At 44.6% G+C, this 23,942-nt stretch overlaps 1 pseudogene; it reads right to left on the reverse strand.

Moving 5' to 3' along the window:
• Positions 1 to 1,079: 1,079 nt before the first annotated feature.
• LOC112080936 (pre-mRNA splicing regulator USH1G-like) lies at positions 1,080 to 22,366 on the reverse strand (annotated as a pseudogene).
• Positions 22,367 to 23,942: the final 1,576 nt, after the last annotated feature.

The following is a 23,942-nucleotide window of genomic DNA, read 5'->3' on the forward strand; positions in this document are numbered from 1 at the left end:
CCGCTATTTATGTTGTAGCTGTAAAGTCTCTGAATGTTGCATATACTACAACAAACCCCTATGAGACATTACCCTGACAAGACTGAGCTACAATGCTCCACTGACCTACCTTTAAGGTAGGAAGAACATTCTGCTTGACCTGTACAGTGTGTCCACCTAGTGGTCTCCAGAAGAATGGCAATGCCATATTTGCAGAGACAGACAGGAATKAATTCTATGCCGGATTGTTACTATTATCATCAAGCAAAGAAAAAACTAGATGCCTACCTTCATAACTATGTGTAGRGGAGAGCAGCGACGATACTAACATGTCCCAGTGAAAAATCCCCACACACTACACACTCAGATGTAATCTGGAGGTTAGGTTTACTCTGTAGGTTAGGTTTACTCTGTAGTATAGGTTTACTCTGTAGTATAGGTTTACTCTGTAGGTTAGGTTTACTCTGTAAGGTTTAGGTTTTCCTCTGTAGGTCTTAGGTTAGTTTTATCTCTCTTAGGTTAGGTTACTCTGTAGCTAGGTTTACTAGTAGTATGGTTTACTCTGTAGGTTAGGTTACTCTGTAGGTCTTTCTCTGTAGGTTAGGTTTACTCTGTAGGTTACTAGTTTACTCTGTAGGTTAGGTTACTCTGGTAGGTGTAGAGTTTACTCTGGTAGGTAAGGTTTACTCTGTAGTGTAGGTTTACTCTGTAGTGTAGGTTGACTCTGTAGGTTAGGTTTCTCTAGTAAGTGGTAGGTACCTTGTAGTGTAGGTTTACCTGATTTATACTCTGTAGGGTTAGGTTTACTCTGTAAGTGTACAGGTTTACTCTGTAGGTTAGGTTTACTCTGTAAGGTTTAGGTGTACTCTGTAGTGTGTTTACTCTGTAGTTAAAGGTTATTACTCTGTAGGTTAGGTTTTACTTCTGGGTAGGTTTAGGTTACTCTGTAGGTGTAAGGTTTATGTAGTAGGTTACTCTGTAGGTTAGGTTTACTCTGTAGGAGGCCGTATAGGTTACTCTGTATTAGGTTACCTCTGTAGGAGGTTATCTGGACTAACATCCACAGTAGTAATAGGTATACAGTATCTACACAGATCTTCAGATCCAAAAGTGTCAGTCACAATTCACAGCAGGGTGTCCTCGATGTAGTCAGGGTCCTCAGGGTCTCCAGACGTCTCTTGCAGGCATCCAGGATTTTCTCCTGGGCCCCAGGGGGATGTGGATGCTCTTGAAGGTCCTGGTCCGAGCACAGCAGCAGCGCTCCAGGTCAATCTTCTCCCGCCTGAAGACGGTGAGGAACTCGCCCATAGTCTGCGCAGCCAAAGAACACCTTCCAACGGCTGGTGACGGCCTCGCAGTCATCATAACCAGCCCCAGCTCCACCTCGTCCCAGGGAAGATCCTGGCGGTCCTTTCCTGGAGGCTGCGGGCCACTGCCGGATGCCTGTCCCCCCATCGTCCAGGCTGGGCGAACGCCGCAGCCGCTGCGCAACCTCACGTTGGGCTGCAGCCCGTTCGGTTCCCTCCGCTGAGGCTCCCCTCGTCGCGCCCGGCCTATTGCCGAACAGGCCGCGCTGATATAGTGCGTCGGAACACCATGGTTCCCAGACGGGCCGGTTGACAGAGAGAGTCGTGGCCCGAGTCGGTGCTGACCTCAGAGTATTCCATGTTGGGCCGGTAAGACAAGTCCGGCTCGCTGATGGCACGAGAGATGGCGTCGTCGTTGGCGTCTCCGTGGAATTATTCTTCGGAGGTTTCCGGCGGCGCCCTGTGCGGTCCCGAGGGCCGACCATAGGTTCCCTGTTTAAAGAACATGCATCGGTTGCCCAGCTGTGAGGCCCGAGAGGGAGCGCACACTCTTCCTGGGCCGTCCCAGGTTAGATCTTGAAGGTCCGTCCCCTTGCTTTCCTCTTCTCCAACCTCTTCTGGATCTTGGTCTGTGCCTCGGGTTGTGGCGTGAAAGAGTAGCCTGCAGGGACAAAAGCAACACGCTTCAACCACTATTAAGCGGAGCACACATCTCAATTTAATCAGAAGAACAAATGTTTAAGTGTTGGAGATGTAATGTCCTTTCATTTTCACCATGGTGGTACATAAATATAGATTGCAAATAACTTCATTGTACCTCTCTTTCTCCACTGATGGGAAATGTTGCTTGGTTCCCACTGGGTTGTGGCATGTAAAACCCCATCTGTTTATGTCTGCTGCTGTATCAATTTCACATGCACAACAGTTGGAGACAGCAACATTTCCATCAGTGGAGAAAGGAGAAGGATACAATTGACAAGTTTTTGCAGAATCTATATTTATGTACACCATAGTTGAAAATGAAAGGGACATTACACTCAACATGAATCACATTTGTCATCATGTTAAACTGTGAGATGAAGTCCAATCCCAGGTCATCTCATTTTATAGATGCAGCATATGTACTACAATCCCTAAATGGACAAGGAAAAGAGAAGCACCATATTATTCTGGATGTGCTGTGTTCATCTTTTCCCATTGTATTCATTTAGCTTTGAGGCATCATATAGCTGGAGCTACACGAACCAATGGCGTGGAATGGCAACTCATCTTGACATTGACGAATTTTTTACGGTCTTGAAACATCTGACAAAATCGTTGGTTTTGGAGTTGGAATGGTCCCTTTAAATAATATTCAATAGGTCATAATGGCTGGAATGAGGCTGTACTGTACACTGACCTGAGAGTATGGCAACACTGACACCCTGATCTATTGTTCACCTGTCTTGTGCTTGTCTCCACCACCTCAGGTGTCCTCCCAATTTTCCCCATTAATCCCCTGTGCATTTATACCTGAGTTTTCTGTTTGTCTGTTTGCCCTGTTTGTCTTGTCCCCGTTAAGTCCTACAGAGAGTGTGTCCTGTGGTCTAAGTTTGTTCCTAGCCTTCCAGTTCTGACTTTCTGCCTTCCTGAGGCCTGCCCTGCCTCTGACCTTTGGGAGAAATGGAGACCAATCTGGAGGGCAAGTGGAGCAAGCCACCAAACGAGGTGAAATAGATCAAGGGTGTGACACACCACTGACAGTGTTTAGGTGGCGAGCCTGTACTGACCTTGAGAGTAATGGCACACTGACAGTGGTTTAGGTGGGGCAGCTTGTACTGACCAGAGAGTATGGCACAGCTTGACCAGTGTTTAGGTTGTGGCAGTCTTGTACTGACCAGAAGTATGGGCCAGCTGACAGTGTTTAGGTGGGCAGAGCTTGTACTGACCTGAGAGTATGGCAACACTGGACGTGTAGTTGGCCTTGTACTGGCCTGAGAGATCGCACATGGTTTTAGGTGGAGCTACTGACACGAGAGTAGGCACACTGACATGTGTTTAGGTGGGCAGCTTGTACGACCTGAGAGTATGGCACACTGACCGTGTTTAGGTGGTGCAGTTGTACTGACTCCGAGAGTAATGCACACTGACAGTGTTTAGGTGAGGCAGCTGTGTACTGACCTGAGAGTATGGCACACTGACAGTGTTTAGGTGGGGCAGCTTGTACGACTGAGAGTATGGCACACTGACAGGTTTAGGTGGGCAGCTTGTACTGACTGAAGTATGGCACACTGAAGTGTTTAGGTGGGCAGCTTGTTACTGGACCGAGAGTATGGCAACTGGACAGTGTTTTAGTGGGGCAGTTGGTACTGACCTGAGAGTATGGCACACTGACAGTGTTTTAGGTTGTGCAGCTTGTTACTGACCTGAGAGTATGGCACACTGACAGTGTTAGGTTGTGCAGCTTGTACTGACCTGAGAGTATGGCACACTGACAGTGTTTAGGTGGGGCAGCTTGTACTGACCTGAGAGTATGGCACACTGCAGTGGTTTAGGTGGGGCAGCTTGTACTGACCTGAGAGTATGGCCACCTGACAGTGTTTAGGGTGAGGGCAGCCTTGTACTGACCTGAGAGTATGGCACACTGACAGTTGTTAGGTGAGCAGCTTGTACTGACCTGAGAGTATGGCACACTGTACAGTGTTTAGGTGGGAGCTTTGTACTGACCTGAGAGTTATGGCACACTGACAGTGTTTTAGGTGGGCAGCTTGTACTGACTGAGAGTATGGCACACTGAAGTGTTTTAGGTGGGGCAGCTTGTACTGACGTGAGAAGTATGGCAATCTGACAGTGTTTAGGTGGGCAGCTTGTACTGAACCTGAGAGTATGGCACACTGACAGTGTTTAAGGTGAGGCAGCTTTGTACTGACCTGAGAGTATAGGCCACACTGACAGTGGTTTAGGTGAGGGCAGCTTGTACTGACCTGAGAGTATGGCAACTGACAGTGTTAGGTAGGCAGCTTGTACTGACCTGAAGAGTAATGGCACACTGAAGTGTTTAGGGTGAGGCGCTTGTACTGACCTGAGAGTATGGCACACTGACAGTGTTTAGGTTGTGCAGCTTGTTACTGACCTGAGAGTATGGCACAACTGACGTGTTTAAGGTGAGGCAGCCTGTACTGGACCTGAGAGGTAGGGCACACTGACAGGTTGTTTAGGTGGGCAGCTTGTAACTGACTGAAGAAGTATGGCACCACTGACAGTGTTAGGTGAGGCCGCTGTGTACTGACGCTGAGAGTAATGGCAACACTGACAGTGTTAGGTGAAGGAGCTTGTACTTGACCTGAGAGTATGGCACACTGACAGTGTTTAAGGTGGTGCAGCTTGTACTGACCAAAGTATGGCACACGACAGTGGTTTAGGTGAGGCAGCTTGTACTCGACCTGAAGGTATGGCACACTGACAGTGTTTTTAGGTGAGGGCAGCTGCTGTACTGACCTGAGAGTATGGCAAAAAACACTGACAGTGTTTAGCCAGGTGGGCGCATTGTACTGACCTGAGAGTATGGTCACACTGACAGTGTTTAGGTGGGCAGCTTGTACTGACCTGAAGAGTATGCACACTGACAGTGTTTTAGGGTTGTGCAGCTTGTGTATCTGCCCGAACAGTCTGGCCACTGACAGTTGTTTAGGTGGTGTGCAGCTGTGTACTGACCATGAGAGCTCATGGCACACTGACGTGTTTAGGCTGTGGCATGCTTGTACTGACGCGAGAGTCATGGCACACTGACAGGTTTAGTGAGTGCAGCTTGTACCTGACCGAGAGTATGGCACCTGACAGTGGTTTAGGTGGGGGCGATGTTGTACTGACCTGAGAGTATGGCACACTGAACAGTGTTTAGGTGAGCGCGAGCTTGGTACTTGACCTGACCGAGTTATGCACATGACAGTTGTTGGGTAGGTGAGGCGCTTTACTGGACCTGAGAGTATGGCACATGACAGTTGTTTTAGGTGGAAGGCAGGGCTTGGTCGGACCTGAGAGTATGCGGCACACATCTGACAGTGGTGTTTTAGGGTTGAGGCAGCTTGTACTGACCTGGAGTATGGCACACTGACACGTCGGTGGTTGTTTAGGGGTGGTGCAGTTGCGGCTCACTGAGCTGCTTTGTGTAGCCTGGAGTAAGCTCATGGCGTCTGATCATGGACTGCTCCGACCGCCGCCTCTTTGTGAAACTTGCGCCCAAGGGCTTGGTGGTGGCTTCGCTGCAGCTTCACACACTCCTTAATCCTCCTCTCGGCCTCGCGGAAAGCCCGCTCCTTCAGCTTCCCCACCAGCTTGGGGTTAAGGGCCGACTGCTTGGCGGCAATCGAGTCCAGGTAGCGGACACAGTCCATGTGGCTTTTGGTGGCGYCCATGTCCAGGGGCGTGTGGTAGTCGTTGTCCAGGCACCACATGTTGGCACCGAAGGACACCAGGAAGGACAGGCAGTTGTGGTGGCCGTTGGCGGCTGCCAGGTGGAGAGGTGTGTTCCCCCATATGTCACACTTATCAGGGTTGCCTCTGCAGAACAAGAGGAAGTACAGACATCAGCTACAGTTTTGATCCAGAGAGGCTGAAGGAAGCAATGGGCATATAGCACACATATGGCGTCCATATTAGGAAGTCTTCATCCTACTATGGATGTTGTACACATAGACCTGGGACGAACACATAGACCTGGGACGAACACATAGACCTGGGACGAACATAGGACTATGTAAAAGTATTTCAAATACTTGAACTGTGCTTGATTTCGTTTTTTCCCCTCCAGAACCAATGGAGTAGTCCCAAATGAAAATCCCAAGTGAAAATATCAAGCTGAATCTAAGGCACCACAAATACGTGCTCTTAGTAAACAAGATACTTTCTTTTTTTCACTCTTACCTGAACTTGAAACATACATTTTGCAACGATGTCAAGATCATCCCCAACTATTTACAGTGCCAACGAAGACCCGTGCCAAGACAGAGGTGARGATGCTGTTACAACAAGTCATGCTGTTCTGTTCCAAAGGCATTCAGTAAGTGCTATCTGTGAGTAATATGAACCAGGAGAAGGATAACCCACTCTCAGATACTCCTAAACATAGCAGGTACCTTGTGATAAAGCCCAAGATTTTTTAAATCATGATTTCAGCACAGAGCTCATCCATGGGCTTTTCGCCGAATCTTCATAAATCATGTTTAACCTTACATCACAGTACCCTTTAGCACTGGTAAATCTCTGGAGCAGCAGCAACAACAACACAGTAAAGTAATTCTTAATGACACCAAACAGATGGCAGATACACAAGTTATAAGATGAACAATACCACTGTTTGGACCTGCTGTCATTACGTGTAGAGGATTTCTCTGGCTTCTCCATGCTTTCCATTCCTCTACCATCAGCCTACCATGACCCCATGGGCACCTCAGCCTCCACTAGGACCAACACCTCTACACTACAGTCYGCCTGTAACACAACACACCGGCTTGTCAACACCACTACACTAACCAGTGTCTTGTTTCACGGGAGGCCCGGGCCGGTCGGGCTGCCCCTGACTCAGGAGCGTACTACCGGGGRGTGCATACCTGGTGACGTCATGCTCAATTCCTTCAGTCGCGCAGCATTGGAGCTGAGTTTTCCCAATGTAGTGACAGTGCAGATGACTTAACGTCACTAATATTTGTTTAGGGTGGAGGGCAGATTTGAGTTCTAATGTGTTCCATAAAACATTGATAACATATCACAACGTGATTCGTATTTCAGTTCTATTCCCAGGAAAAGGGAATTCTTTACAGGAATTACATCAAAGTTGAAATCCTGTTTACCGCCAGATTGTACTTCAATTTATCCTTTCAGAGGTTTAAATATTAACAGGAAGTTCCTCTTTATTTAGAGGCAGTGTATAAACAGCTGTCAGATTTGGAATGGTTCCGGNGCCTGTAACACAACACACCGGCTTGTCAACACCACTACACTAACCAGTGTCTTGTTTCACGGGAGGCCCGGGCCGGTCGGGCTGCCCCTGACTCAGGAGCGTACTACCGGGGRGTGCATACCTGGTGACGTCATGCTCAATTCCTTCAGTCGCGCAGCATTGGAGCTGAGTTTTCCCAATGTAGTGACAGTGCAGATGACTTAACGTCACTAATATTTGTTTAGGGTGGAGGGCAGATTTGAGTTCTAATGTGTTCCATAAAACATTGATAACATATCACAACGTGATTCGTATTTCAGTTCTATTCCCAGGAAAAGGGAATTCTTTACAGGAATTACATCAAAGTTGAAATCCTGTTTACCGCCAGATTGTACTTCAATTTATCCTTTCAGAGGTTTAAATATTAACAGGAAGTTCCTCTTTATTTAGAGGCAGTGTATAAACAGCTGTCAGATTTGGAATGGTTCCGGGTGGTGGTACACTAACCCTATTGCTGATCTTAAAGGGGAAGTTCAGGATTTTACAACTTGATGTTAGATGGTTCCTCACCCTGAAAGTAGTCTATGGGCCAGGAGACACTTTAATCCATGGTTCTTTTTTAAATGTATATATTTTATGTAACCTTTATTTATCCAGGTGAGTCAGTTAAAATCCCTTACATTGGTGGGCATTGGCCTACAGGGCTAAATGAAATGTTTTCCTCTGAGGAAATATGGAAAGCATATYCATAATCATGGTAGCAATTAAAAGGGAACAGTTTGGAGATTTATGGGACAATTATTAGACTAAAGGTGAGGACAACAGTTCACCTGACACACTGTTGATTTAATGTGARTTTTCTRTTTACATTTACAGCACTTTTTACTGCATTTGTTGATAACTAAATCAGAAAATACTCTGGATACATTCAGTAACATGATAAGAATATTCTTGGAAAATGTGCTAGGTGTAACATAAGACAAAAGAATGACAAGGGTTTGAGTGAGTAGGTCTAACTGGTGTCTCCAAGTGGCACACACCTCTCTCCAAAGGTGCACAGTTCCTAAGTTTTTCAATGCACTTTATGACTCAAAGAAGAGTCTTCACTATAAGGTGTTTTGTATGTTCTATAGCCAACATGAGAAGCTCAATTAAAAAATGACATACAGTAGTTTAAGGCTTTAACAGGGCAATTCAAGCCGCAGATGGTAATTATTTTTGCATAGAATGGAGTATGAGTGCGTTCAGATGCGTGGTCCACGGCACATCTTTGCCCAATACAACAAACACTGTCTGATTGTGTTCAGAACAAACCCAAGGTATGACACCATGTCATCTTGTAACTGTACACAGTGTTCAAAACGTTGACCACTGTAATACATGAGTTTATGATATGGAAATGTGAAGTGCACATGTATACAGCCCCTGCCTTACAATATAGGCCCTTATCAGAGTATTCAAAGCTGCCTGTAAGCACTACAAACAATTCTTATTACAATGACGGCCTGGCAGTGACGACTAGAAGTGCAGTGCAATAAATCAATAACAACAAAACATTGAAATCACAGGACAAGACAGACATGACAACACAGAAGGACAGGGACATGTGACAACACAGAGAAGGACAGGAGGACGAAGGACAACAGCAAGACAGGAACATGTGACAACAACAGGACAGGTTCACAGTCTAAATCGTCTAGGAATGAGGGTCACTGAGTACACAGAATAATAAGAACAATGAAACAATAACTTTATATTGGTTAGGGTCTGGTGGGTTTTATTATTACTTGAACCTTATTTAACTAGGCAATCAGTGTAAGAACAAATTCTTATTTTATAATGAGGCCTACCAAGCGCCGTTCCTATGGCGTTGTGATACAGCCCGGGATCAAACCAGGTATGGTAGTGAACTCTCTGCACTGAGATGCAGAGCCTTAGACCGCTGTGCCACTCGGTAGCCCATAAGGGGGTCAGGTTAGGGTCAGATAGGGTTAGGTAGAGTGTATTCTACTTGTACAGTAGAGGTTAGGTATTATTCAGCACTGTTCTATTGCTTGAGGATACGTTGACAMGCTGATTGGTGGAAATGTGAATGTGTGCTGTTTATCATAATCAGTGAGAGATGGGTYCAGTGCACATTTAGTGTAGTAAATGTTTTATAAGCTGTATACCGTGGGAATTCCTAGAACTAGGGTTGTTATCAGTTACTTTATCACCACACTGTCTAAGTGGACACGCCACTGTGTTACCTTGTGTACATTTACCCTGAACAAAATGGTGGAATGATGAAGCCCATCTTGCTTCTCTGGGGATCCCTTGCATGTTGAACTGTAGATGACATCCCCATAGTCAAGCATGGAAGATCATCTGTATTAGTGTCAACGGGGCAGAGGGGGTGAAAGAGGTCCTGTTATGACAGGGTCAATCCATTTGAATTCAATCACTTTTTGACAACTCCCCTTTTTGATTTGAAGTAAACCTTCCATACATATTTTCCCATTGTAGAAGTGATCAGAAAGTGACTCTTTTGACTTGAATACCAAAACATTCAAGAGATAAAGGTGCTCAAAGTTGACCCATGTTGCATACCTACCATACCARGAGACKTCATGTCTTCATCACTGGAAAAGATAAACGCTTGAGATTGATATCTTTTAAATGCTTACAAACAGGGTTGTCAAACTATTTGATCATTTCTTGAAAAGAATCATGTTTTTTATAAAGTATAATTTTTAAACCTTAATGCATGTTGTGTCTCAACCGATGGCGGGCACAACACAACCTCAGATGATGTAAAGTAGGGTCTAAGTTACAACATATACGAATATAAAAAGAAAAACTGAGTTTACGAGTGTTAAGATACTTTTTATTTTTACATTTAACGTTAAATTAAGACAAAAATGACAACTGTTTGACAACTGCATTTCTCCATCCACTTCCTTCATCATTTCAGCCAATCACTTTTCCTGGCATGTTTTCCATCTGATCCTTTAGATTGCTGCTGCCTATTACTATGATAAATCACATGGCGAGGACGTTTGCTCTCAAGCTATTAATGTGCATYATATCTAACAAGTGGGGCAAGGCTAGTAGGGCTGACCCCAATTAGTCGATGGTTGATTGTTTGGTTGATAGGCTGTTGGTCAACCAAGATTATTTTAGTCGAGCCAGGTAGAAATATAATATATATCAGTGATCCCTCGCCACTTCGCGGTTCACTTATCGCGGATTCGCTATTTCGCGATTTTTCATATGCATTTTTTTTTTTTTTTGGTGCATTGTGCTCTGAATTCTGATTCGCTAAAAACATCACTCAAGCTTCTTGTATCAAAACATGCTACGAATTGTGCTATCATTTTGTCGTCTCGTGCAGTTATGTGTACGTACATAAAACAGCTTGGGCAAATTTACATTAAGTTGGCCAATTATCTTGTAATTTCGAACATCTCCTAAACCCATAATGTCGACGAAAAGCGGCCTACACGTGAGTCACTGTATTTGTATACATGTAATAGTTGCTAATTGTAATAAAAAAAAAGTTTTCTATTCGGCGGATTTCACTTATCGCGGGTCATTTTCGGAACGTAACCCCCGCGATAAACGAGGGATTACTGTATATTATATATATATATATATATATACACTACCATTCAAAGTTTTGGTCACTTAGAAATGTCCTTGTTTTTGAAGGAAAAGCAAAGAAATGTGTCCTTAAAATAACATCAATTGATCAGAAATACAGTGTAGACATTGTTAATGTTGTAAATGACTATTGTAGCTGGAAATGGCAGATTTTTATGGAATATCTACATAGGCGAACAGAGGCCCACTATCAGCAACCATCACTCCTGTGTTCATTGGCACGTTGTGTTAGTAATCCAAGTTTATCATTTTAAAAGGCTAATTGATCATTAGAAAACCCTTTTGCAATTATGTTAGCACAGAAAATTGTTAGTTAGCTAACCCTCTTTCCACAGCTAGCAAATATTTCTTTCTCATATGATTTGAGAACGAATCATCAGGAGTAGGCAGCGTCATAAGTGAGTAAACTGAGATATGACTACGTTAATCAGGGCAATTTGTCCATAAATAGACAGGTATTTACCTCCTTGGTTGCAGGAATCTTTGTCTATTTTTACAAATGTTTTCTATTGAAATTCACTGTGGCGAGCTCATTTATATATTTTGTGATATGAATACCAAGTATGTCTACTCTACCGTAAGCCCATTTTAAAGGTAACTGCAGGTTAATGTAAAAGTTTTTGTTTTAAAGATCCAATACGTAATATTGTACACTTATCATAATTAGGTTTTAGTCCAGAGAGTCAGCAGAGCTATCTAGATCTTCAATGAGACATTGCAGGGATCTAGCTTGTGGACTTAATATAAAACTTGAGTCATCGGCATACATGGACACCTTTGTTTTTAAGCCTTGGATTTCTAATGTATGGAAAGTGTTGTATAAATCTAAAGGGATGCTGTCAAAAAGTGGTTGAATTCAAATGGATTTACCTGATATAAAAACCCAAGTCTGTCATTTTCCAGTTTTCTTTGAAAATCCATTAGGACCTTCACTAACATTAGCCACAGCTAGCTAGCTAGCTAACGATCAGTGGAAGTGATAGGGGCAACCGTAAACTGTTTTTCAAAAAAGTTCCAGATGACCTTAAAGCAATAATTGAGTTGATTTCAGTTGACTTTCCAACATAAATACTTGAACAGACAGGATTTGACCTCAGTCGTAGTATCCCTATATACTGTAGCATTAGTCCTCCAACAGGCTTGATCAATATTTGATGAGCTGCAGGTGCAGCTAGCATTGCACTGGTCACAGAGGCTAGGGATACATTATTGATGGACAAAGCTGCAAGGTTTTCACAGACAGCGGAGAAGCTGTGTGCCTGCCACGCTAGTCCCAACCAGAGCCAGGATTAGCACCTTGCACCAGCCTGACCTTGATTTCTTGTGTCACCGACCCGGGTCTCGCGCGCAACACAACAGTTTTAGCCCAATGAGTTAAAGGCATTAACTAGGAACCCAGCAGATTAACACCCCACCTGCCTGATCCTGATTTCCCCCCCACTGTGAGAACGATCAAAATTCAAACCCAGGTCTGCTACGCGCCATATGGCTGTCTTAGCCCACTGAGCTAAAACCTAGGTATTAGCTAGGAGAGCCATAGGATTAACCAACTCCTAACTTGCCTGACTTTCATTTCTTCCTGCCCTGATCTGACAATCCACACTCTTAGAAAAAAACGTTCCAAAAGGGTTCTTCGACTGTCCCCATAGGATAAACCTTTTTGGTTCCAGGTAGAACCCTTTTGGGTTCCATGTAGAACCCTCTGTGGAAAGGGTTTTACATGGAACCCAAAAGGGTTATAACTAGAACCAAAAGGCTTCTACCTGGAATCAAAAGGGGTTCTTCAGAGGGTTCCCCTATGGGGACAGCTGAAGAACCCTTTTTGGTCCTAGATAGAACCCTGCACTCTGAGAAAAAAGGTGCTAACACATTACTGTGTTACTTAGCCTTCTGAGCTAAAGCCTCTGCATTAGCTCGGGCAGCCAAATTATTAAAATATCACCTGCCCAACCCTGGTTTCTCACTGTCTAGTGTTACCTACAAGGGTTCAAACTGGGTCGCCAGAATTTATTTGCTGTCTCCTCTCTTGTCTGCCAATTTTAGTGTCTTGTTTTGCATGTGTCGTCTTGTCTGGGACATAAGACAAAAGTGGTCTGGGAAGTCTAAACCTTCTAGGAACTGAGGGGTCACCGTCTAAATCATTTAGGAACTGAGGGGTCACGGTCTATAATCATTTAGGAACTGAGGGGTCACGGTCTAAATCATTTAGGAACTGAGGGTCACGGTCTCAATCTTCTAGGAACTGAGGGGTCACAGTCTCAATCTTCTAGGAACTGAGGGGTCCACGTCTCAATCTTCTAGGAACTGAGGGGTCACAGTCTCAATCTTCTAGGAACTGAGGGGTCACAGTCTCAATCTTCTAGGAACTGAGGGTCACAGTCTCAATCTTCTAGGAACTGAGGGGTCACGGTCTAAATCATTTAGGAACTGAGGGGTCACGGTCTAAATCTTCTAGGAACTGAGGGGTCACAGACGCTACAAAATAACAGAACAATTAAAAAATATACTTTATATTGGTCTCTACTATTCTGTATACATGAAACATCGTTGACTTCATCTGACTGCTTTATCTACTGGACAGGTATGGTCAGGGTTAGGTAGGGCGTATTGTACTTGTATAGGGTCCGGTAGGGTTAGGTAGATGTAGGGCTAGGTTTAGGATATGTAGGGCTATGGTTTAGGTAGGGCTAGGATCAGGTAGGGTTAGGGTATGTTAGGGTCAGGTAGGGCTAGAGCTAGGGTCAGGTAGGGTTGGGGTCAGTTAGGGCTAGGTTTAGGGTCAGGTAGGGTAGGTTTAGGTTAGGGTCAGGTAGGGCTAGGGTCAGGTAGGGCTAGGGTCATTCTGTTCTATTAAAACTTCTTCGGGCTAGGGGGCACTTTTCACGTCCAGATGAAAAGCGTGCCCAAAGTAAACTGCCTGTTACTCAGGCCCAGAAGCTAGGATATGCATATAATTGGTTGATTGGGTAGAAAACACACTAAAGTTTCTAAAACTGTTAAATAATGTCTGAGTATAACATAACTTATTTGGCAGGCGAAACCCCGAGGACAAACCATCCAGGATTTTTTGTTGTTGAGTTCACTGTGTTTTCAATTCGTTTTCTATGGGAAACTATATTAATGAGACACCTGGTTACAGTTCCTATGGCTTCCACTAGATGTCAACAGTCTCTAGAAATTGGTTGATGTTTTTCTTTGAGAAATGAAGAAGTACGGCTGTTCGTTGTGAGTGTCAAGCCAAGTGGACTCTATTGTTTGTTGCGCACGACCTGGAGCTCGCTCCACGTTGAATTTATCCGCTATTGAACACAGTATATTCTGTCTTAAATTTGATTGATTATTTATGTTTTAGGATACCCAAGGTTGGATTAGGAAAGTTGTTTGGACCAAGTTTACAGGTAACTTATTAGATCATTTGTAGTCATGTTGGGCGAGTTGGAACCGGTGTATTTCTGAATCAAACGTGCCAAATAAATGGACATTTTGGGGATATAAAGAAGGAATTTATCGAACAAAAGGACCATTTGTGATGTTTCTGGAACATTTTGGAGTGCCAACAGAAGAAGCTCTTCAAAGGTAAGGCATGAATTATATCATTATTTCTGACTTTCGTGTCGCACCTCCCTGGTTAAAATATGTTTGTCATGCATTTGTATGATGGGGCGCTGTCCTCAGATAATCGCATGGTTAGCTTTCGCCGTAAAGCCTTTTTGAAATCTGACACGGCGGCTGGATTAACAAGAAGTTAAGCTTTATTTTGATGTATTGCACTTGTGATTTCATGAAAGTTTAATATTTATAGTAATTTGAATTTGGCGCTCTGCAATTTCACCGGATGTTGTCGAGGGGTCCGCTAGCGGAACGTCTAGCCGTAACAGATTAAGAATATGTATCACAGTTTAACTGAGTTACAAGAGTACTTTTCTTCATTAAATCTTTATTTGTCAAAATGCAAATAAAGATTTATTTATTTTTCTCTCATTTTTGATTATCAGCGTCTTTTGGGGCTCCTATTTTGTCCACTCTCCTGGTAAATGTTTTGGGGTGCAAATGTATGTGCAAAGGGGACTCAAAAAAGTGCTTTAAAGGACTCTGTCACAAATGCCCGGGCCTCTGGGCAGACGAATCTCAAATAAATCTAAATATCAGTGCTATTATATAATATCTGCCAATTACCAGACACTTTATCCAAAGCCACTTACATTGATGCATACATTTTACGTCTGGTCCCAGGAATCCAACTCACCATCATGGCATTGCACACATCATGCTCTACCAACTGAGCTACAGACGACCAGCTATTTGATGATACATAATGGCTGTTATGCAATTACAGCGCCAGTTGTTAGACATTACATGATTTTACACATCCCTCACTCTTCTCTGGGCACCTTTTACTGCAGGTCATAGCCCAATAATAACACATGATAACCCCTGTTCACTTAACATATGATAAGAATGGAATGGAATTGAAAAGTACTCCACTGTCCTCAGTGTCCTGACTATGCTTGTTGTTACATCATAGAATGACAGATTGTTGCTCCCTACTGCTACTGTTTCACTATCCACTAAATTCACTATAAATCCACTGTAAATCTGCCAGGCCTGTATTTCAGCAGCAAACCCAATAAAGTTGTCAGACATCATTGAAATGATCTCCCTGGATCTCAAGGGTGCTGCCGTRTAGTAGTCACTGGTGTTGTGAGAAACTATGGTGACTATGAAAGTATTTTTAGTACCAAATGTCACGCAGACTTCTTCATGGTGTTAGAATGGCTGTTTATCATAATCAGTGAGAGATGGGTACAGTGCACATTTAGTGTAGTAAATGTTTTATCAGCTGTATACCGTGGGAATTCCTAGAACTAGGGTTGTTATCAGTTACTTTATCACCACACTGTCTAAGTGGACCCGCCATTGTGTTACCTTGTGTACATTTACCCTGAACAAAATGGTGGAATGCACAGAGGACTAATGAACCACATCAAACCTAATTTGGCATTTGCTTACAGTATAATTGTGTTTCTGAAATGCACACAAGGCCCACTTAGTCTGTGTGAGAGAACGAGAGATCGGACTATGCCTGSCAAAAGCAGACACACTGACAGAGAGAGTGAGAAATGACAGAGAAGGGGAAAGAGACAGGGAGACAGAGAGAGACAAAAAATTAAACCCAACACATTTGGCCCTTTCACTGCTGGAATACCTCGGTCACCTGACCTTTTCGGCAATGGGAGCTTATTGAGCACCCTCCACCTATACCCTGCCATGCTCTCAGCCCCCACAACCCCCTGCCACTGATGCCCCTTCACAACCACTAAGCTCCTGATGTGCCTCACTTCCTTGACACTGAGGGTGTACAGTGCATTGCCCCCCACCTCCGCAAACTTCCCCAGGATCGGAGTGTTAAAAGTCAGTCCAGCCATCATCAGTGTGGTATAGTCTCTGTGCCACAGTCGGAAGCCTGCCACCCTGCTCTCCAGGTCCATGAGGCCTTGTCCCCCCTCCTGGACAGGCAGCAGACCGCCGGGGTCAATTTATGGCATAGGGACGATGCCACCAAGTTGTTGATGATCAGCACCCTCACTCTGTATGACACTTGGTAGAGGAGCCACCTCCACTTCGCCTGGCTTCGACACCACSACTTGTGACACTCCCTCACAGTTCTTCCTGACCCACCCCTCCAAGCCCAGATGCAACCCCCCCCCGGAAGCTGCCCTGTCCCTCCATGCCCCACATAACAGAGCCTCTCAAACTAGACCCCGTAGGTTCTGCTCATCCCTAATCATCTCTGAGACGTCAGCAGCGTATGCTGATATTGCTACACCTGTCCTCAACCCTGTCTGGCACACACACTGCCCACAGCCTCCTGTGTAGCAGGCCCAGAAGTTCCTCAATAGTAAGTGTGCATAGCTGCCCCGATAGAGGACATCCCTGGCAAATGTCCCGCCCTACCCAGACTGGCCTACCCAGACTGGCCTACCCAGACTGGCCTACTCAGCCCCCCCGCCCACCTTCACCATACATGAAGCCCCAGCATACATTTTAACACAGGCCACAAAATTCTCCCCACAACCAAATGCAGACAACAGATTGAACAGATAGTCATGGTCCATCCTATCAAAGGCTTTCTAAGGAAGAAGGTCCAAAGATCACATTCTAAAGGCTTTTGACAGGCCCAGCATGTCCCTGGTTCTGAACAGATTGTCTGTGATTGAGCATCCTGGTACACAGTACATTTGGTCCTTGTTTACAATAGAGTCCCAGTTGGACTTCAGTCTGTTAGAGAGGACCTTGGCAAAGACCTTATAGTCCCCACAGAACAACGCTCCAGGCCTCCAGTTCTTTAGGTCACTCAAACCACCCACCAACTGCTTAGTTGCAACTCCCCCGACGCACTCACGCAACACATAAAACAAGTCCTGTCCAATTCACTTTTTATAAAAGTCCACAGGCAGACCATCGACCAGCGGGGGCAGCCAGGGGCCATCTTAGAGATGGCAGCCGAGAGTTTGTGAAACGTCCGGGGAAAATCAATGTAATTTCTCTGAGTTTGGGAACGTCCGTGAGCAGAACCTGAGAACACACAGGAGTTCCGCACCCGTCAAGCTCCCTCATCTCCCCACAACAGAAGTTACACCATCAGACAAACTCAGTTTTTTCAACCCAAAGAAGAAAGAGCTGGGAGCATCCATCCCTCTCAACATGGAACATCTAGCTCATACAAGTGCTCCCTAGCAGCCCGGCCCTACCTTTCCCTAGCAGCCCGGCCCTACCTTTCCGCTAGCAGCCCGGCCTACCTTTCCCTAGCAGCCCGGCCCTACCTTTCCTAGCAGCCCGGCCCTACCTTCCTAGCAGCCCGGCCCTACCTTCCCCTAGCAGCCCGGCCCTACCTTCCCCTAGCAGCCCGGCCCTACTTTCCTAGCAGCCCGGCTACCTTCCCCTAGCAGCCCGGCCCTACCTTCCCTAGCAGCCCGCCGCTACCTTCCTAGCAGCCCGGCCTACCTTGCCCTAGCAGCCCGGCCTACCTTTCCCTAGCAGCCCGGCCCTACTTTCCCTACGCCGGCCCTACTCACGGCCCGGCCTACTTTCCCTAGCAGCCCCGGCCCTACCTTTCCCTAGCAGCCCGGCCTACCTTCCCTAGCAGCCCGGGCCCTACCTTTCCCTAGCAGCCCGGCCTACCTTTCCCTAGCAGCCGGCCTACTTTGCCCTAGCGGCCCGGCCCACCTTCCCTAGCAGCCCGGCCCTACCTTCCCTAGCAGCACCCGGCTAGTTCCCCTGCGTTGTTGCCTTTCGGCCTAGCAGCCCGGCCTCACTTGCCCTAGCAGCCCGGCCTACCTTTCCCTAGCAGCCCGGCCTACCTTGCCCTAGCAGCCGCGCGCTACGTGTCCTCGCAGCCCGGCCTACCTTTCCCTAGCAGCCGGCCCTACTTGCCCCTACAGCCCGGCCCTACTTGCCCTAGCAGCCGGCCCGACTTTTGCCTAGCCAGCCGGCCTGATCGCTTTCCTGGTAACGCCTCACTAGAGCTCCGTTTCCTAGCAGCCACGGCCGTACCGTTGCCCTGGCAGCCGCCGCTACCTTGCCTAGCAGCCCGGCCCTACCTGTGCCTAGCAGCCCGCCTACCTTGCCCTAGCAGCCCGGCCCTACCTTTCCCTAGCAAGCCCGGCCTACTTGTTCCCCACCAGCTCAGCTCCACCTCACTCGTGTGAACTCGATGCCCCCGTTTCTCCTGGACTCTGAAAGCTGAATACTGCTGACAGAACGGCTGAATCTGGGCTTTCCCTATGTCCCACCACTGACTGAGAGACTCCCCTTTCCGCTGTCCCCACCTCTACCAAAAGCCTTGGACGCTTGAGAAAAGGTGGCATCTTGTAAGAGCTTTACGTGTCATTTCCAATAGGATGCCTGACAGGGCCCTGGTGAAACAGATAACTTAGCCATGGTACGGAGGCCCTCACCTGCCTATTGCTCTGACAGTTGATCGTATGAATACGATTCTCACCCTACCCCCAACCACCTTCACCCACGTATACTACTTTGTGGTGGGATACTTAGTTCTGTGTCCACTGTCGTTACAATCTCCCCCCAACACAAGGTATGTGTGAAAGCCCCTGTCTTAAACACCCAAACAGGACCCCACCCWCTCCCAACCCATATTAGGTGCATACACATTTATGGAGAGAAAYAGAGAGACAGAAGGAGAGAGAAATAGAGATTAGAGAGAGAGAGAATCCCCCAAACTTTTGCCAATTAACTACTTTGCTAATGGGCTTCTTTCTCTGGACAGGAAGGGAAACCAGGTCAGCCAGAAACACGCTGAAGAGAGCTTTGTGTACTCCAGTTTACTGGTGCTTCCTAATCTAAATCGAACATACATTCAGGTCCAAAGTTATTGGCAATCCTTGATAAAGATGAGCAAAAAAGACTGTATAAAATAAATAATACAAATACTGAGTTGTTGTATGCTCAATCAAATTGGGAAATGTTTACACATCTTTTTTATCACATGTTAAACACAATCTATTTCTCTGATCAATTGTATTAGTATATAAAATAATATAATTTTCCTTTTTTTCTTTTGCATACAATATATCTCAGTTGTATTATTTCATACAGTTTAAAAAAGTKTTTATCAAGGATGCCATAAGTTTTGAACCTGATGTTATCTAAACAGGCTCATTGGCCACTGGTCATTTGCACTGATTGTCCCAAATTAGATGTATTCATTTTTTATCCTGAATAGAATGTATGATCTGAATTAATTTATAGCTACTGACAAATGACATACATGGAAACTAAGGTGGCATTGTCTGTCTATAAAAAATGCATTACACTTTACAAGTTTTACTGAAAGAAGAACTAGCATGATGACGTGTGATGAGTTGTCCATTGTTGCATCACATAACTCTGACCTGCACAATAACCAGTAAAGTAACATTCTACATCTAGAATTCTAATCTCACCTCTCTGATGCTCTGATGTTTTTTCAAGAAGCAATGTTAAGCTGAGGAGAGGATACAACAACAGCCTTAACTGATCATGGTAGACTTCCTTTTTTGGCAAACATTTTATGTTGCTAGGATATGATTAGAGCATGATGACACTTTTTATGGTTAATTGAAAAACAGTGACATAACTAAGCAGTAGCTTGCTCATTGGTTAGTCTATAGTTGGAGCCAGTAGTCCCTCCACAGAGAAGGTAGGGCGAGGCCAAATCAATCAATGCACATCGTCACATCAACAAAACATTTATCAGATCCATTGTGATATTTTGGGGGGGTATTTGGAAGTTTTATTTACATATATAGAATATGAGATGAGTGATACAGCAGTGTACAGAGTGACTGGTAGAACGCGGGTTGACCGCTGCCTCAGGGCCCCTGGCAGGGCCCTATGTGACTTTAAATGGCACAAAGTCTGGAACAATCTTGGTTCAATCCCCGTTCTACCAGTACTCTGTACACTGCTGTATCACTCATCTCATATTCTATATATGTAAATAAAACTTCCAAATACCCCAAAATATCACAATGGATCTGATAAATGTTGTTGACGTGACGATGTGCATTGATTGTCATCAATGGAAAGGTTCATGATTAAACTGGTCTACACAGCTAGGCTGTATCCTCGTGGCTGACCCTAGCTGTGCCAGTCAACATACTGTATGTCTGGGGGTATTTGGGAAAAGGAGAAGGCAATTTTTGTTCTATCCAAATGAACAATAGATATATGATATTCTATTCTGTGATATTCTATTATATGATATTCTATGGTATTCCAAAACACAAAAGATATACTGTCCAATAAAACTACAGGAAATGTTCACAGTAGGTAGGCCTCTCTGCAGTATACACTTAGTGTGGTCAGTGTGTGGTTGTATTGGTGACCATTTACTTGTTTACCCCGAGCCAAAACAGTTCATTCCAATGGAACAAACATACATGACTTCAATAAATCCTGTTACTGTTACTTTATTTATCCTGCATCTGAATCAGTCAGTAGGCTACTGCTACTTTATTTATCCTGCATCCTGAATCAGTCAGTAGGCGACTGTTACTTTATTTATCATGCATCCTGAATCAGTCAGTAGGCTACTGCTACTTTATTTATCCTGCATCCTGAATCAGTCAGTAGGCTACTGTTACTTTATTTATCCTGAATCAGTCAGTAGGCTACTGTTACGTTATTTGTCCTGAATCAGTCAGTAGGCTACTGTTACGTTATTTATCCTGCATCCTGAATCAGTCAGTAGGCGACTGTTACTTTATTTATCATGCATCCTGAATCAGTCAGTAGGCTACTGCTACTTTATTTATCCTGCATCCTGAATCAGTCAGTAGGCTACTGTTACTTTATTTATCCTGCATCCTGAATCAGTTAGTAGGCTACTGTTACTTTATTTATCCTGAATCAGTCAGTAGGCTACTGTTACGTTATGTCCTGAATCAGTCAGTAGGCTACTGTTACGTTATTTGTCCTGAATCAGTCAGTAGGCTACTGTTACTTTATTTATCCTGCATCCTGAATCAGTCAGTAGACTACTGTTACTTATTTTATCCTGCATCCTGAATCAGTCAGTAGGTATGATCTCCTCTTTCATGTGTTTATTATGGCACATCCTCTAGCACTACTGGTGCTGCACCTTGCTACTGACCTTACTAGCCCTACCTATTGTTACAGACCTTAACCTAATTCTACAGACCTTTAATAAATAGCCTACCTAATGTTACAGACCTTACCTAATGTTACAGACCTTTAATACTAGCCCTACCTAATTCTACAGACCTTACCTAATTCTACAGACCTGACCTAATGTTACAGACCTTTTAATACTAGCCCTACCTAATGTTACAGACCTTACCTAACGCTACAGATCTTACTAGACCGGAGCTAATTCCTACAGAGGTGTTGCGTTCCCTAGGATAATATACATAAACTACACAGAGCACTGCATGAAGGGGTAGGCTAGCTAGTATAGGTTAGCTATAGAATAGAATAACTATTTTCCACAGGGGGAACTTTACCTATCGTATCTATCCATAATAAGAGTGCGCATTACTACTTCAATGTCTACCAAACACAATATTATTAACCACACGAGATATGGACACTGAGATATGGACACTATCTATCCTTTACTACTGCACGAGTTGAGCAAAAGGAATACAAGATTCCACACGTGACGAAAAGTACATTTTCAGTTCTTAAAAGCCTACTTACCCTCTGCCCACGATAAGTCGTAGAGCCTCCAAGTTGCCATGATAAGCGGCCCATAACGTCGGTGTCATGCCATCTTCATCCGGCGCGTTCAAGTCCTTCCGCGTAGCCTCTTTCAGCAGGTCCAGGTAGCCATCCCGGGCCGCCTTGTGATACCTGTCATTCATGGTATCAACGGGCCCTCGACTCCATTGCTCTCGGTCGTCATCTACCCATCCCTCGGTCTAAATGGAAGGCACCACAGGCTAGAGTTCCACTGCTAGCCTCCACCTGTGTTTCATTGTAAGCAAGTGCGGTGCCTCTGGTCCGAAATGTTATTGTGGCGTATGCRGTTGCAGTGACGGCCGCGCGAGCCGAGAAGGAACGCGCATTTGGTATCCAGGGGCTATCGCGGCGGGGCTGTTATTAGGTTGTCTGGTCCCACAGTAATATAATTGTTCTGGTCTACATGATGTGCAAAAAATGCACGGAGCCTAATGTGAATGAACATAGAAAAATAAATAAAAAAGCTTGGAATATTTAGGCCTTTAAAAATAACTTCAAGTTCAATATTCATATTCTACACATGCAGCCTATACACTCTTAGAAAAAGGGTTCCAAAAGGGTTCTTTGGCTGTCGCCATGGCAGAGCCCTTTTTGTGTCCCGTTAGAACAATTTTGGTTCCAGGTAGCTATTGGAAGTTAATACCTACACTCCTAAGCACTATCTAGAACATCAAATGGTACTTTGGATGTCTCAATAGGAAGACCCTTTGAAGAACCCTTTTTGGTTCCAGGTTGAACCCCTCTGTGGAAAGGGTTCTACATGGAACCGAAAAGGGTTCAACCTGGAACCAAAAAGGGTTCTTCAAAGGGTTTTCCTATTGAGACATCCAAAGTACCATTTGATGTTCTAGATAGTGCTTAGGAGTGTAGGTATTCATTTCCAATAGCCATTTAGAGTCCGTTGAAATGTTGATTCATGCATAGAACAACATAACATTTTGATATGCTTTTAAACATTTCATACGCCATTATAAAGGCTCATACACGCTTATAAGAAGTTATACCTCATTATAACAGCAGTCTGTCAGTGTTCCTGAACAGACCCTCATKTCCACTGACTCATCATTAAAGGTGTGATGGTATGATTTGAGTTTTGATGAGCACAACACAATATGATGAGCCATGTTGTGACAGTGAAATACTAAAATGTTAAAAGGTGTCTTTCTAAGCAGAAGCTTGTTATACGTCCACACATGAGTGTTCTTTTGATAAATAATTAAAAACACTCCCTGTGTGTGGACATATAACAAAGCATGTTGTTTCTCATAGATGTTTGACATTTATGACTGTACATTGGTGTTGTTGTCTGTAAATCAGGCTGTGGCTGGGGACGGCTATAAAAGCCATGAGGGACACGGCTCCCCCAGGCACTCTGAACCTGATCACACACACCTCACACAAGGTAAGCAGCTGCTCAGGCATCCTCATATTGATCATCAATGTATTGATCTATAGGTATAAGATTGACGGAGTGAACTTAATCCTGAGTCTAATTAACTCTGATTTTTATGTTGTTCATAGAACTCAAAAACATGCTTTATCAAATTGTATTTGATACAAAAGATGTAGACCTTACAGTGAAATGCTTACTTACAAGACCTTAACCAACAATGCAGTTTAATATTATAATAAAAGTAACAAATTATTAAAGAGCAGCAGTAAAATAACAATAGCAAGACTATATACAGGGGGGTACCGGTAGAGTCAATGTGCACGGGCACCGGTTAGTCGAGGTAATTGAGGTAATATGTACATGTAGGTAGAGTTATTAAAGTGACTATGCAATAACAGAGAGTAGCAGCAGCATAAAAGGAGGGGCAATACAAATAGTCTGG

The sequence above is a fragment of the Salvelinus sp. IW2-2015 genome, unplaced genomic scaffold (genome assembly GCF_002910315.2).
Source record: "Salvelinus sp. IW2-2015 unplaced genomic scaffold, ASM291031v2 Un_scaffold16597, whole genome shotgun sequence".
Taxonomy (NCBI): domain Eukaryota; kingdom Metazoa; phylum Chordata; class Actinopteri; order Salmoniformes; family Salmonidae; genus Salvelinus; species Salvelinus sp. IW2-2015.